Source organism: Emydura macquarii, unplaced genomic scaffold (assembly GCF_026122565.2).
Source record: "Emydura macquarii macquarii isolate MOO-44397 ecotype Brisbane River unplaced genomic scaffold, CSIRO-AGI_Emac_v2 contig_3240, whole genome shotgun sequence".
Lineage (NCBI taxonomy): Eukaryota > Metazoa > Chordata > Testudines > Chelidae > Emydura > Emydura macquarii.
In genome coordinates, this window is record NW_027133377.1 from 1122369 (window position 1) to 1139225 (window position 16857).

At 41.8% G+C, this 16857-nt stretch overlaps 1 protein-coding gene across 9 annotated transcripts in view; it reads right to left on the reverse strand.

Annotated features, from left to right (window-relative positions):
* PPFIBP2 (PPFIA binding protein 2) overlaps positions 1–15560 on the reverse strand; it is a 197166-nt gene extending 181606 nt beyond the window's left edge. For 2 of the 9 annotated variants that reach the window (XM_067532155.1, XM_067532156.1), the window contains exon 1: positions 15298–15558. The gene's annotated coding sequence lies outside the window, so the exon portion shown is untranslated. Of the gene's footprint in view, positions 1–15297 lie in introns of all 9 variants that reach the window. The other 7 variants (XM_067532157.1, XM_067532151.1, XM_067532159.1 and 4 more) reach the window with 4 other exon arrangements.
* Between the last annotated feature and the right edge of the window lie 1297 nt (positions 15561–16857).

A 16857-nucleotide genomic window follows, 5' to 3' on the forward strand; every position in this document is an offset into this window, starting at 1 on the left:
TTTGGGTGGGGTCGGTTAGGAAGAGGAATGGTGAGGGTGAGGCTGCCTGAGCCTGGGTAAGGCCGAGAGGGTGGGTGTGGGGGCTCCATACCGTGACAGATGCCCCGGCGATAGCGTAGATGAGCTGCTGGGGTGTTTTAATACTGTTGGCGGGGATATGCATCCCCCGGGCCGATCCATGAAGGTGAAGAAGCGCTACGGCCGGGGTCGTGAGATCCCAGATTGTATTGGTGGTGACCGCGTGACCGGGGAACCCCCTGGCCCAATTGGCCGTGCGGGCAATAATGGTCGCTTCTGCAGGGTCTAACCAGTCCTGACCATTTTCTAACATTAAGCGCCCAAGCCACATTAGTGGGGCTTCAAGCGGTCCTCGGCCGGTATCCCGCATAAATTCCTTCATTTCAGGTTTGGTGCGAGTCCTAGACTCGGAGACCTGGGTTCGTTGGCCCTGGCCGTCCACCTTAAGACGGGTGACGGTTACGGGAAAAGCCTCGACAGGAGCTGAGGGCTCTGGGTTCAATGATTCTGGTAAGGGAGGGTAGAAGCTTTTAGGTTTGGTCGGGAGGAGTTTTACTTCGGGCTCAGGCTCATATGGGGGAGGGACAGGAAAGCCGGTAGAAGAATCGGGCGGGATAGTGGGGGCGGTGGACATTTGGGATTGTGTACAGGTGACCAATGCCCCCTGGATTACGGTTAGCTTGTCCAGGGTCTTGCCTAGTATGTCGTGAAGACAGGTGGCCACCTTGTCAGCTTTATAAGTGTCGGGTCTGAACCTTTTTGCTTTTTTGATTCCCTCTAGGGCTTCAATAAGTTGGACTAAGAGGCTGTGGCTGGGCCCGCCGGGAAAGATGCGGGGGGCCGGGGTCAATTTGGGCGGGTGGCCCCCTGCAGTCTTGAGGACCCGGGTACAATGAGACCATAGTTCTGCGGGGTCCGTATCGGTTCTCCAGTCCCCCGTGGAAGTACACCTGGGTTGGAGGCTGGTGTCACTAGGGGTAGCTCTGAATTGAGGGTGGCATACTGTTAAACATCCTACAGATTCGGGTGTTAAGGGAACAGTATAGGATTTACAATGCGTCCCTTCTCCTATGGAGCAGACCCATTCAAGGGCTGACGGGGACCCTCTATTAACTAGGAGGTGGTGCTGGAGGTGTTCGAATTGGAGTTCCCTGTTAGTGGTACCCGGATTCTGATAGGGGCATTGTGGATTGGTAATTGGGGATCCTGTTCGTGACGCCATGTTGAGGACAGGTAAAGGAATCCCCAGGTTACCAAGCACCACGCAGAGAAAACAGTTTCTTAACTATTTACAAGTTTATTTGGGGCAAAGAGGGTGTGGGGTTTTACAAGGGAAAAGGAACATCACATATAACAGACTTATCTACTTTCCTAAATAGGGGGACTAAAGCAGATTAGAAGGATAACAAGACACAGGATACACTAATTAACGATTAGATGATTTCCAATAGTATAATTAATTAATGTTAATTATACCTGAAAACTATAACAAGCATGCTATTTAAAATCTTACCACCACGAGGAACAGGGTCATGACGCCTGGCCAATGGGGGGATACGAGAAACGCTCGGATTCAAGACCCGGACCGGTTACACTCGACTCGACTCTCGCCCAGTAGAAGACTCGGGGGCGGGAAGGGAGGCAGCAGCTTCAGGCGTGCAGTCTGGTGGGCCGACAGCTCTCTTCAGTCAGACCCACCGAGATGCAGCAGTGTTTATGCACTCGGGCTATGTGCTGTATTCGTAACAGCTAATGGCTGCTGGGCTATGTGCCGTATTCGTAACAGTTGATGGCTGCCCCTGGCTATTTGCAACGTCCCATTGTTTGCCATTGCAGACGTGCTATCTTAGGTGTGTCAGTAAAAGGTCCCGATAAGGTCAGGTCTCAGGTCTCCTGTAATTGCCGAGCGGGAGGGGCTGAGCGGGGGCGAGTACCGGTCACTAGATATTATGTTGTCGCCACAATAAGACACTGTAACCACCATGAGTTTATTAAAATCATAACAGAAGCCCAAATTACAAAGCTTGTAAAACATGATTACTTGCTGGACAAGATCCATGTGGAAAATGCTACAATTTTGTTTAAAATTTCTCTTTCAATCTCAATCTCTTTCAACTGCAGCTGAAAGACCAGATTTTGCCATCAAAAAAAGAAAAGGAAACATCATCATCATTTGTTTGTAATCTGTGTCCCCAACAGCAGGATACCAGATTCACACACATATTAAAATAGACTGGTTTTTCATTCAGGTAAAAGAATTCAACAGGTCAGTGTTCAAGCAAAAGTGAATTTTAATTTTTTCCCCGAAGTTTGGAAGTGGAAAATTTCCATTCTCCCAAAGTTTCACAAAAATACCACACACACACTCCCCACACAATTTCTGGGGTGCAAAATTAACTGTTCATGAAATGTTTTCATCATTTTACCCACCTCCCATTATAACTCAGATAGATGGAAAAATCTGACATTAAACTTTGTTTATTTTCAACCCATAGCAAGAGCAGTACATAGTTGCACAGGAATAGAACAAGAATGGTACTGTGATTCCAAAAAAAAAAAAAAATCACGATTTCCCCCCAGTGTCCCACTGCTTTAGTGCAGACCTTTCCCTCACCCCCAATCACTCCAGCTAAGCTAATTAATGCACTGGGGGACAGAGCGAAAACTCTGCCTATTCCACACCCACATCCTGCCCACCTTCATGGCATGGGATGTAGAAGCGTCACAAAGGCTACCCTTCCTTCCCACACCATGCCCTGTATGGTCAACCCATATTGCAGATGAGTAGGACAGGCCATGATCGTGCTCAGTAATAATTCTTTGTATGTGCATCTTACACACACACACACACACACACACACACACACACACACACACACACACACACACACACACACACACACACACACACACACACACACACACACACACCCCCCCCCCCTTTCCATATGAAATGGCATGCCTAACTCTCTGAACATACCACATTTCTGGTTACCAAGGTTGTGACTAAAAATTGGGAATGCTATGTAAATAGAAAACAAGATTCAGTCAACTTTTGTACTCCACATCAGATAAGCTTCTCTTCACTGTATGAAAATAGTAAATAAGAAGTCCCTCCTTTGGGTAAATTAGGATTTCTCTATTATATTGAGCCCAATTCTCCTCTAACATATGGCTGTATCCAGATCCCCTCGCTCCTGTTAAATATCATCTTACAGTACTTCACAAGCAGGTCCACTGACTTCAATGTAAAGTACTACTTCATATGGATAAATACAGATAGATATAGATATAAATCTTGCTTTATATCCTCTTCATGATCAGGTCATGGATCACAGGTCAACATCTTCCCCAGTTGAGCTCTCTCATCCCTTATGGGCTAGATGGATCTCAGGTGTCATCCAGCGTGGCAATTCTTACGTTCAGGACAATTCTTCTTCACGACCATTTTTCAAAGTTACTTTGATTCCCTCTAGCTTAACAACGACGAAGTTCTACACATTCCAATTGAAACAACCAACTCATCAATAGAATATCTCAGACGCACGGTATATTGTAAAACTGAAATAATCAAATTTAAATAGTAATTTCTAAAGTTTGTCAGAAGAATACATTTCAAAGGTTTACCGGACTATAAAGATAGAGGGGGAGCAAACCTATTTATTCCCTCAAGAGGAAGATAACTAAGACATCAATCAACATTTTCATTCTGTTAAGGTGGCTGGAACAGTCAGTCACGCTGGAGAAGCTGCTGAAAGGGGAAACCATCTTGAGTAAGAACTATAGCTGATTAAGTTAAGTTTTACCATTAGAGCTGGTACACTTGAAAAGCTTGCATCACTGCAGTGTTTCAAGTGTAGACACTACCTATGCTGACAGGAAGGATTTTCTTGTTGGTATAGGTAATCCACCTTGCTGAGAGGCAGTAGCTAAATCAACAGAAGAATTCTTTAATTGACCCAGCCCTGTTCACATTGGGGTTAGGCTGGCTTAACTATGTCGCTCAGGGGTGTGGATTTTTCTCACCCCTGAGCGATGTAGCTGAGTCAACTTAACTTTTCAGATGCCATAGGCCTTAGAAGCGTATTTTACTTTTGTTTGTTTGTAACCATTTTTCTCTTTATTCTTTCTACTTGGTATCACTTAAACCTATGCTGTTTTGTTAATAATCTTGTTTTTCTTTTACCATAAACCAACTCAGCGCTTTCTCTATGGGTTTGTCAACACAGTTAAGTAAATAAACTGCTGTACATTGTCTCTGTAAAGAAGCAGCGGACTTAATAAACTCTGTGAGTGTTGCATAAGAGGGCTGGATACTGTAGAGTGGAATCTCTGGGGAACTTGGAAGTTGAGGTTCATTGATTGTTACCTGCTAGGCAAGGTTTGGACTGGCAACATCCTCAAGAGTATGCTGGCAGGTCAGACAAGCAGGTGTGTCAGGGAGCTAATCTGTAGTTTAGCAGCAGCAGGGCACTCACTTGCTGAGTCTGAGAGGGAGTAACACAGTGGCTCACAATTATGGGAACACCAGCAGGTGTCCCAACCCCCTACTTACATATGTGGAAAGATTAATTAGGAAATTCCCACCCAAAAACCTCTGTAAACTTTGAATTGAAGTGGCTCGAGTATTTTCCTCTCAATGGAATCGCTAAAAGGAAGTACATTTTCAGTCAACAGTCACACCCAACAAAATATTTGACGCCAAGCTGTATCCCACTATAATTACGACATTCTTCCACCCTGACACAAATGTTCTCTTTACATACTCAATTTCAATTCACAAAGCTGTCCTCATTGTACACCTCAAAGAACTGAAAAATTACAATGCAATGCACATCCTTAACTCCAACTTGTTTTTCCATTATTTCACTACACAACATTATGAATGTACATAGGAATATAATTGGCTATGGGCTTTTTAGTAGTGTGTCCTATATTATTGGATTGTTTTAGAGTTATAATGTAAATACACAAAAGTTTGCATGGAGGAGTGTTGATGAAAATGGACTAACACTCAGATTGGCATTATGTTGTATGGACTCATTCCTAATAGTCTCCTTCCTTTTTAGTATTTGTATTGTGAAAAAATACACTCAAGCAAACTTAATTCTAAGTTTGCAAAATTTCTTATGTTAGGAAAAAGAATGCTGTTTATTACAACATAAAACCAGCATAAGTGAGAGGGAAATCAGACTCAGTACATTATGTTTTATTGAAAGATTTTGTATTAAACCAAATTATGAACTGAAAATTACTCTCCTTCTCCCACCAAACACAAGTTATTTCCCACAACAGAACAATTTAACAACAGTAAGATCTGTTATAGTCTTAAAGGCTGGCGAAACTCCCAGACACTTGCACAAATGGAAGAAAATATAGTTACTGCTTAGAGTAGCTTAGAATGTCTTTTTGAAGGGAGGAGGTTATCAATGGAAATGCTTGTCAAAATTTGGGTTACATCCTTTCTAATAAGCAATAACTCTTGCAATTCAGGAGTCAAAGTGCTGAAACTAACCACAAATGATCCATCTGTTACTTCCATCCTAAACAAAAAAGTTCTGTTTTAATACAAACACAAAAGTTATGCTGAAATTCTGCAATAAAATGTCTGTATCTCATGCAGATTACACTACATAATATTAAAGAAGTGCACTGAATAACAACCTGGAACTAATTTTGTACATTCTTATATCTTCAAAAAAACCTTATAATAAATAAGATGCTTACACAGGATAAACATAGACAGCAAATCTAATTGTATGCCTCTTCACAAAATTCTCCCTACAAGTTACATATACTGTTGTTATAAGTCCAACTGATCCCCACCTTCCTATAACACACAATGGGCATGATTTTACAAAGCATGCCTGGGCCTGTGCAGATGTGGTACAAAAGATTTTTATTAATAGTACCAATTAACATCAAGTTTGGATTTAATAAAGCCATCAAATTACACAAGAGGGAATGCTATAATACAGATGCTAGATAGAAATTTTGCATTAGGTGATCATAGCAATTCAAATAAGAACAGATTTTCTATACAGAATAACATAGTTCTGAATACGCACCACGCACTCTGCTATTGTATTGTACAATGACTACCTTAGCAAAACACAGAACCTTTGTTTCCAAAAGGTTCTTAAGGCTGGTCTCTTATCTCTTTACTAAATTGGATTTGCTCCAAGGTCTTCTCTTGACAAAGCATTAGCTCTGGAATGAGATATCACCAGAATACTTCAGTTTGGCGACCTATTATATTACACTAATACATGATCATCACAATAAATTATATTAATAAATCTCAATGAAATGTCTAAGTAGGATGCTCTGAATATGGATCATTAAAACAGATGCTACCATCTGGACTACTAAAGGGTTCAATCTTGCTTTACATACCAAATGTGCAAACAACAACAACAACAAAACTCTAATTTGCAACATTTCTTAGAGACACCATCTCAAATTTGACAAGGGCTTTTCTGTCAAAAATAAATGTTCTAACTGTATTTTTGTATAGAAATCTGTGCAAATGGAGTTACAAGGTGATGTTCTTGTATGAAGCATAAATGAGTAATTAGAGATGGGCCCCAGCAGGAACCCCTGAAAAGAAAGAAAAAGAAAAAAAACCCACCTCTGCATTTCAGGAGTGTCCAGCTTTGATCTGTACAGATTGCCTATTTAAATTTGGAACGAATCAAAACCCCAGTTTGAATTTTGGGAGTGTTAGATCCAGATCTGGGTACTGAAGATTGAACCTATTTGTAGTAATTAGTGAACTTGCAGACAACCTAGTGAAATCTTAAATGAAGACATAGTATGTGTAGGATTCATTCACCATGAATATTCATGTACCGTCTATCACTATTCCAAATGAACACAACAATCACATACAGTATATGGGGTTGTGGATAAGCACTTGCTGCAGCCTATACCACAGAGCCAGTCTACGGGCCTACTACTGTTCCCACACAACACCACTTACCTCTTCGATACCTAGGGTAAGCTCCCTGACCCTAGGACAAAGCTCCACCTTCAATGACTGGGAGCCTATACTGAGATTCTAGGGAAGAAAGCCAAGTCTGCTTTTTATGCCTCCTTTCCCTAATGCAGACCCCAGTCGCTTCACAGAGTCATCACCAGCTTAGCAGCATGCCCTAGGGTAATTTGTAAAATGCCCCTGGCCTCCAGTAAGGAGTTCAAGCACTGTCACTGACAGCACACTGCAACTTTTCAATAGTCAGGTCTATCATTTCCCACCACAAACACATGGTTTAAACACTCTCCGGAGATACCATCAGCCTTTTCAACTTCTGGGACAGCACACAAAAGGTCCCTTCTTCCACCTTCCAATACACAGCTGCTTTCTTTCCTTAATCTTCCACCTTGATCTTGAACAACTTCACATTTCACATGGATGAGCCAATTTAGTAGTGACAATGTATATTATTGCAGTTGAGAAAACATGTCCCCTTAACTATCAAGCTTTCCACTCCTAATCTTCTATTTAAAGAAAATGGTTATTAACAATGATACACGGCAGTCTGCATAGCACATCTTCAAACTAACATGAAAAGAAAAAGAAAAACTTGGAACAATCATTTCTGTTAAGGAAGATCTGGGTTTCACCATTATTTTGTTGATCATCGGGCAGATAGCTAATTGTCTCTTTTATGTTCCAAGAGTGACTGATTTTTTTGTCCCAAGAAAATCATAACAATAATTCTGGACAATATTTTCATTCTTTGTTGTTACAATAATTGCTATTTCTGCATTATGACCTTCAAAAATTAGACATACATGCATCTCTCTCTCTCCACACATGCATGTAAATAGATTATGTGCCCTGAGTGTTATTCTTATGCATTAGTATTCATGCGTAAATGACAATGCTGTGCATGGTACTATTTTTAATTTTATTACCAAAAAAAAAATCCAAGAGAAACTACAGAAAAAGTCTCCAGAAGAGTCAAGAGACTGTATAAAACTGCACTAATGGAGTTAGGCCTCAAACCAGCAACTACTTATGCACCTGCTGCTTATCATTAAGTTAAAAAAAAAGAAGTGTGGTGAAAAAGCCAATACCAAAATTGAACAGACATCCCTTCTAAATGTTGTTATTCTATAAAAGGTGTTATTTAATCCAAAAAATTATTTCAGTTCCTCAGTATAATCATAAAGAAAATATAGCCACTATTTTTGAAGGACACAGCAATTGTATTTTCTATTTGTTCTGTAGGCTCTGCAAAAATAGTTATTTAATTCTCAGGTAGTAGCTATGCTGGCATCACTGCGGCGGTGGGGGTCCATGGATAGCTAGCCAGGAATGAGAAAGTTAAATTTGTTGTTAAACTAAAACCAGCCACATTCACTGATATGCCAAATAAAATAAATCAGCATTTGAAAAAGGGACCGGTTTTGCAAGGTGCTGAGAAGGGGTGAAGTGTGGTCACTCACCCATGCTCAGATAACAGGGTGATGATGATTGATATATTTATATCTACACAGAGATGAGACAGGATTAGATTAGAGAAAGCAAACAGTGCAACACCTTGTTAGAAGTGATCTGTCTTCACTTAATGGCTCAGTGGTCAGCACATCATAACAGGGACTCAGATTAAAAGATTAATTCCACTGTGACACAATGTCAGGACTCCTCCTCTGCAGAGTTCCCAAGCACCTCTTCCAAGTTCACTTAGAATTCCACAATAATTTTTGAGACAGTGATAAATCGCTCCATGTCCCACAGCTATACTGCCATGTAATTTGTGTCCCTTCTGATACACAGGGATGATTGAATGGAAATTTACTGCAGTCACACCTCCCTGGGCAGAAATCGTTCAGTTATTACAAACTAAACACATGGCTAAACACATCCACACTTCCTCACTCCAGGCTGAACTAGTGAAATGGGCGTTACATGGGGATATGCTTGAAGATCTCTCAGAAGCTTCAGTTATTGCAGAATACGATGACCTACCTGCTTAGTGGAAAGAGATGATGAGAGTCCATTGCAATCTGTGCTCCATAGACTACTTTGGCTAACCTTATGCATGATATACAGCCCTACATGCCAGCATGATGTCTGAGATCAGCGTAAGTGCTTCTACCGACAATCTTTAGCCACACACTTTTTTGCAGACTCGAAAGAAGACATTCTTAGTGAAGGACCCCAATTGTGGACGTTGTTCTCATTGGTGGACTGTCACTAGAATTTATTAGCACCCAGAGCACAACCGCAGGCTCATCTTTTCAACCAAATCTTTTGTATAATGTGTTTAAAATTTACGATACTGTCTTTTCATATGTCTGAGTTACAAATGCTGATTGATTAACTTGTGATGCACCTACTGTGGATGGATAACAGCAGCCAACTTTCCCAGAGATTTTCAATGAAAACTGCTGGGTGCTCAACACTTGAAAATTTTGGTCATAAACACGTTGAAAGCGTCTGCGTTGCATTATATATAAACATGGTTGGGCTAGGTCAGAAGTAGGATGGTAGATTTCAGCAGGATACATCTATTCCTTGTAAAGTGGTGATGGTGATTCAGTAGATGTAGATTTCCCTGTGGGGCAGAACTGAGCCAATGACCCAGCAGTACAGGTACATTCACTGCTGGAGATGCTGGTTCCGATTCCCCTTCTGGAATCATTTACACTTGTGCAAAGTGTAAAATGCATTCTGATTTGTTAGAATTTTAACTATATAAATGTTAGCAGAGTAAATACACACACACACACACACACACACACACACAATACACGAATGTTAGCATTTTCCCACTCACTTTTCACAGTTGTAAATGACGTCAACAAATACAAGGCAGTGGAAAATCTGGCCTCTTTTCTTTATGATGGGATGTGAAAGCGAAGGATGGAATTTCAAAGACAAAGGGATGCGTAGTTCCCCTTAAAATGAACTGAGATTGAAGCCCAAATATTCTAGGTGGCTTTAAAAATCTCCCATGTCCTGAACCAGTTCCAGATCTGGAAAATATATTCTGCCTACTCAACTCCCTCTGTAATTCCAATTGGACATGATAGCCTTCTTCATTTCTTGTCTTAAACAGTTATTTATTGTTGTTGTGCCAGTTTAAACAGCTGCTGTGTTTTACCCCAGAAGGGACCATTTTACAGAGGTTAGTGAAGTCATCCTTATGAATAAATAGTTAAACATTCAGAGAGCCTTTTGTGAAGGAAGCTTCTCTATAAAGAGATAGTATAATTTCCAGGGGGCAAGACATACACCTACGAGAAAGGCTGGAGACAGTTGCACCACATGAATGGGCCTAATATTACGTGATTCAGCACAGCACTTAAGCATGTGCTTAACTTTAACAAGCTTCATTCTCAGTAAGTAGGAGAGTTCCATACGGTACCTGACTTTGGCTATCACAGGTTGAGTGGAAAGCCTGTGCTCAAAATACTTAGTCACCGTAAAAACTAAGCATGATATAGCTGTGTGGTCCTATTGTTTTTAGCTGTTATTTGGTACTCTCTTCTGCTATTAGTGCAATGCAGTGCACAAATATATTAGATGATTTATGATGAAAATTCCTCTAACACAAAGCAACTCTAAAATGGAAGAGGGGAAAGCTAAGGCGATAACAGATGTGCTTGACTTATACTCTCACCCCTGTGAATAATTTTAGCTCAATTAATGTCATCTGGTTATTGCAGGAGTAAACCTGCTACTGTCCCTGTGCTGTATTAAGGTTTAACACATTACTCCAAGATCAGAGTTTGGTAGTTTTATATTTAATTGAGAGTTTCACCTATTACTACTGCAAAATCTTTGACTGTACTGAAAAAGTCAAGCACTTCACCTGTATGGGATTTAAACTCTTTACACTTCTCTATGGGCTTCCAGTCGGTATATTTAAGTGCTTCACAGTGCAACCCTTTTGCCAGACAGTTGGAAACAAAAAGGTCTGGAGGTTCAATATATCTAGAATCCCTCTTGAGAAATACCTAAACTGGTTCAAGCCCCCAGCCAGAAACACGGGAAAACTAAATGCACCATCCCCGAATGCCCTTAACAGGCAGAACTACCCCAGTCTCAAGCACTCGGACTGTATACAAACAAGGAAATCCTTATTAGGGGACAGGGAACACATTTAAACTTGGGAAAACAAAGCAACAGAATATAAATGCAAATAAACAGTAAAATACTCCATTAATTTTGGCAGAAGTCCTTTTAACCCCCTTCTCACCCACTGGTGAGACTGTCCCACAGCCCCTTGACCACCCCACCACACCAATCCACTGAACCCCGTTCAGAATTTGGATGAGAGAGGAGCAGTATAGTCTGTGTGTCTCTTTGCAGTTCTGTCTCCAGTCCCAAGGGAGCTGCTTGCCTGGTTTCACCTGGGAATGCCACCACTTAACCCAGTTTAGAGATTCAGCTTTAAAGTGCAGGGCTGGCGGGGCCTCACCAGAGTTTGCTCAACTCTGCTGTTATGCTCTGCATCATCTCTCAACACAAAGTCCTCAATCTGTATAGTCTCTTATGATGCAATGACTCTCGAGCAGTATCCTGGCTGCTTGGAAAGAGCTCTTTGCCACAAGGTATGCATCTGTAGGAGCTCACTACTTCCCAAAATCCATGGTTTCATAAGAGGAATTATGAGTAGGTAGCCTATGGATATAAAGCTCTTTGTGGGCAACCCTTTTCTCTAATGGAGGAAGTAGAGAGAGATCTTTCTCCTTTGGAGCGTCTGGCCATGGAGCTTACACAAATATTTTTTAAAATTAAGCTTCACAACACTCCCCATTTCCCCCCCGCCCCAGTAATAGTATTCATTTTACAAATGGCAAACTTGAGGCACAGAAAACAGATTCTCCATACTGCCAGTTCTGTATATCACTTGTTAACTTGGCAAACCATTAATATAAAACAAGCCATATGCAAGTTGATCTAGAAGTTGCATGGGTTTTGCTGATTTTGTTTCTTTTAAACAAAACTTATCTTTGCAATTAAAGCTTCTTGTGCTCATTGGCTTCTACATATCCATGAATTGCCCAATAGATTTGTAGTGCTACTGGGGAATAGTTTTATAGCAAAACAAACTGCACAAACATCCACTCAAACAAAGGAGAAAGAATTGCACCAGTGCAACAAGAACACAAGAGAATATAAATAAAATATTGAGCTAAAAATCTACGGAAATAGTTATTTAGCTACAAGAAGTGCATTCATTTTGTTGTTTAACATGCACCCACATAGAAGCTGAAGGAGAGGACAGAAACCACTGTACTGTAACAAGGGGAAATTATGTAGCCAGAGTCCAAAGATATCTCATCTCCTTCGTTGTGGGGGTCAGATAAAGTCAAAGAGCTAATCATCCAGGGAAAAATATGGTCTCAATTATTCCTTCAAGCAGTGCCTCAAAATAAACTGACAAGCTGATGTAGCATAGAAAAGATAGCATGGAAAGATATTGACAAGCTGGAGGGAATTTAGAGAAGAGCAATAGAAAGTATTGAGGGTTGGAATTCTTGGATTTTGAGGAAAGATTCAAAAAGCTAAATATGTATAACTTGACTATTCAACTATTATGGGGATTCAAGGGTGGCAAGTAGTATATATAGTGTGCAGATGCAGCCCACATAACACAGAGAGAGAGCTGCATATGCAGCCCACAATGGTAAATAGAGCAAAGCAGTAATTCTCAACCTAACACCTGCAAATTCAAGAACTCTACCCTGAGTTTCATCCTGGTGGCTGTCTGCATCCTGACACCATCTCCAAGTTTTCTCAGGTCATCAGGCAATCAGGCCTGTGTCTTTGTGCACTGTAGGATATTTAATTCAGATACTTATAATATTGAGCTCTCCCCACTTCTAAATTAGCACCTCAATGCCTTTTGATTTCAAAGGTGCTTTTTAAAGTTATGTTTATTGTTGGCCCTGTAAATATTACTCCCCATCCCATCCACTCCGTCCTCCATGTAAGAGTTTCAGGACCAAGCTCTTCCACTGTCATCTGGTATATACATATATAACATATACAATTCCCACGGCTTCTTAATATTAAAAGAAAAATTAGAAGAAAATTCCCTCAAAGACTACAACCAGGAATTAAATGCAATGCAAGAACCTTATCAGGTTAGTATAATGTGTTTTCTAATGCAAATCTCACACCACAGACAAATGTTTATTAAATCTAATGTTAAAATTATTTAATACACAGGTTAAAAAAAGTTTCTAAACATAATACTTAAATTATCCAAAAGTACAAAGTTTGGCTTAAAAAGTCATAATACATATAGTACATAATCTGCAATTTCCTACACTTGACCTTGACCATGAGCTACACAGACATCCATATCCACTAGTTTGCCAAATATATTTGCTCTTACCATTTTACAGTGACAGTTACATGATTTTATTATTATTTTCGTAAGTAGTGAATGTAAATAAATAAAAAGATGTGCAATAACAAATCCCTCTGCAAAACTCAGGAAAACTTCCTGTAATTGTCCACTGCCACTGGCTTCAATGATGGTTCTGGACACCTTATATTCCAAGTAGCAAAACAGTCTGAGCAAATAAAAAGTATTCTGCTACCTGTATTTTGTGAAGATGGAAGTGCAGATTATTTTTATAGTTGTGACATCCAGAGCAGAATGGTTATAGCATAGTCAACACTCATGAAACAGGAGATCATTTGACATCACCCTGTACTCTTGCCTTCCATATCTTCCAGGGTTGCAAATATAGTGTATACATACCCTAACACACAACTTCTATGGAGGCACAGCAGAGCTGCAGCTACACTGATGTACTGTAGACACTAGCTACAGCAACAGAATGGTTTTTTCCATCACTAAACTAAATCCATCCCCTTGAGAGCGGTAAGTAGGTGGTTGGAAGAATTCTTCAGTCAACCAAGCAGTGTCTACACTGGGGCCTAGGTTGGTTTAACTATATCTGTCAGGGGTGGGAATTTTTCACATCTCTGAGCAATGTAGGTAGGTCAACCTAACTTTTAGATGTAGACCAGGCTTTAGAAACAACAAAGGTCAAGCTCCTGAGAGCTTAGAATTGACCTGCTGTTGTGTGGAGATAAAATAACCCATAACGATATGTTATCCCCCACTGTTCCACCTGAGGTTTCTCTTAGTTCTCTTATTCTCTTTGGTAACTTCTTTTCTGAATTAGTTATTGGATAAACACTTCCACTCCACATCACATAAATTATACTCGAATCCAGATTCCTTTCACTCTTACAGTAATGAGAATGAATGAACAAACAAACAAACCAACAGAGCAGGACTAAATGCAGAAAGCATAGCAGTGCTAGGAATTTCAACTCATGGAATAAAAGGCACATTCCTCTCTTCCACTTAGCCAAGTTTGACTGCAACAGGATGCCATCGCTGACAACACATACTCTGAATCAACAGCTTACTGTCAATAAACTAATTCATTAAACCATTAGTATAAATTCAGTTTCAAAGCTTTCTTAACCTTACAAGAACAAACATGCATAAGGGAGTCTCTATATGAGTCATTTGCATTTAAAAGTAATGTCTCAATGTTAGTGGCTAAAGAATAAAAGTCCCTATAATGCAACAAAACAAAACAAAAAAGGAAGCAGGAAGCCCCAGCTTTGCACTTAGTTTACAGATACTCATAACTCATGACTTAGTTCCACAGGAGTAGCCTTCTTAGTCTGTATACAGCAAAAACAACGAAAGTCCCGTAGCACTTGAAAGACTAACAAATTTCTGCAGGCATAAGCTTTCAGGCGAAATGAGTTGCAGCCCACGAAAGCTTATGCCTGCAGAAATTTGTTAGTCTTTCAAGTGCTACAGGACTCTCCTTGTTTTTGTCATATGACTTAGGGGATTTTTAAAAGGCTTGCACACTTCTGTAGTCAAAGGATCTCAAAATCATTTCCAAAGACATCCAAGAATAGCCTGCAAAAGGAGTGTTTTACACGGGGGGGGGAACGGACTGAGCCCCGGGAGGCTGGATCACTGCTGCTATTACACTGAAGGGAGTTACCCTGCACCGGCCCCAGTGTAAACGAGAGCACTGGCTGGGCTCATGGAGATGTGAAGTGAGGTGCTCCGGGCCACGCAGCCACTCAGTTGCAGAGGCTGGGCTAGCCCTGAATTCTGAGCTCCCAGCTGCCCCTCAGCTCAGTCCTGTCACACGCAGCCCCGGGCTTGGGGGGGGGGGGGGCAAGAGAACCGCTAAGAGGGTGTCCCGGAGGAGACACAAGCCCAGCCCGGCCCCAGCAGCCCCCCAGGTGAGCCACCCCTGAGTTACCGTTTGTTGGCGGGGCACGGCGCTGTCTTGCTCCTGTCCAGCCACTCGCGGGGCTGCTGCAGCGGTGCCTCTGCTAGACAGACGGCACTGACCCGAGCGGCCCGGCTCCCCCTTTGCGTGGCGCCCCGGAGCGCGCTCTTCCCCGGCGGGCGCAGGTGCCTTGCTCACACTCCGGGCCGGAGCGCGCGCGCCTGGCCGCCCCCTGGCCCCTGCGCCCGGCTCCCTAGCGCGAGCGGCCCGGCCGGTGGCTCCGGCTGCCCGAGTCCGAGCTCCCGCGCCATTGGTTCTGGGGACGGGACCGGCAGGCAGCTATTGTTCCCACGTGATTTGGAGTGGAAGCGCGTGGGGGGAGGGAAGGCAGTCCGAGCACGGGGAGAAGGGGCTGAGAGCAGCTGCGGGGGGTCACCGGCTGCACGCGCTAGCAGGGAGCAGTTTTACCAGCCCTTGCAGGACCCGGGTGGGTGGGAGGTTTTCCCACTACTTCTCACTACAGTGTTTGACTTAACCGGCTTTCAAAGGTGTAGTAGAATGCCAACGCTTAGGTCTCGTCTGCAGCCAAAGCTGTACCTCTCTAAACACAGGGGTGTTGTCAACGCGCTGCAACCCCCTTAATTGGCTGCGGTTGTTCTGTGGTGTAGCTTACTTCCAGGCAGGAAGGGTAATAAAGCTGCACCAGTAGGTGCACTTTTAGACTGCTATAATTGCAGCATAACTAGTACCAGTATAACTATCAAAGTAAAATATTGCCCTTAACAAAAATAGTTCTGCCAGGCTTTGGTTACAAAGGGATGGCCCATGTGGCTGAAAACACAGGCCTGGGAATCAGGACATTTTTGAGCTCTGTTATTGACTCCCTCTCTAACAATGGACAAGTTGTGTTCATTGCCCTCTGTGCCTCAGTTTCCTTGTCTGTAAAATGGGATCATTAATACTTTCCCTACCTCTCAGCAGTGTTGTAAGTAAATATCTATCTAGATATCTATAAGGGCTTCCTCACTAGTGTCTTAGGTTTTGATTCTGTAATGAGCTCTGTGAACCACTTTGCGGGATCAATCTCTCTGATTTGAGCCCTTGTGCAAAAGATGCTGCAGAAATGCATAGTATGGGAAAGATTTCCAAAAGCACAAATGGCTGTTAAACACCCAGTTCTCCACTGCCAGTTGTGCCTTTGCAAATCTCCCACTACATTATTACTGAAATGGAATAATCAATTAAAATAATTAGACAGAACAGTGTTCTCAAACAAATCAAGGCCGTCAAATGATTTTTAAAAATTACAATTAATCGTGAGATTAAAAAATAGTTGTGATTAATCACAGTTTTAATCGCACAGTAAAACTATAATAGAATACCAATTTGAATTCAGCATAGAAGGATGTCCTCTGGAATGGTGGTTGAAGTGTAAAGGGGCATATGAATGTTCACATATCTGGCATGTAAATACCTTGCAACACAGGCTACAAAAGTGCCATGTGAATGCATGTTCTCACTTTCAGGTGACATTGTAAATAAGGAGTGAGCAGCATTATCTCCCATATATGTAAACAAACTTGTTTGTCT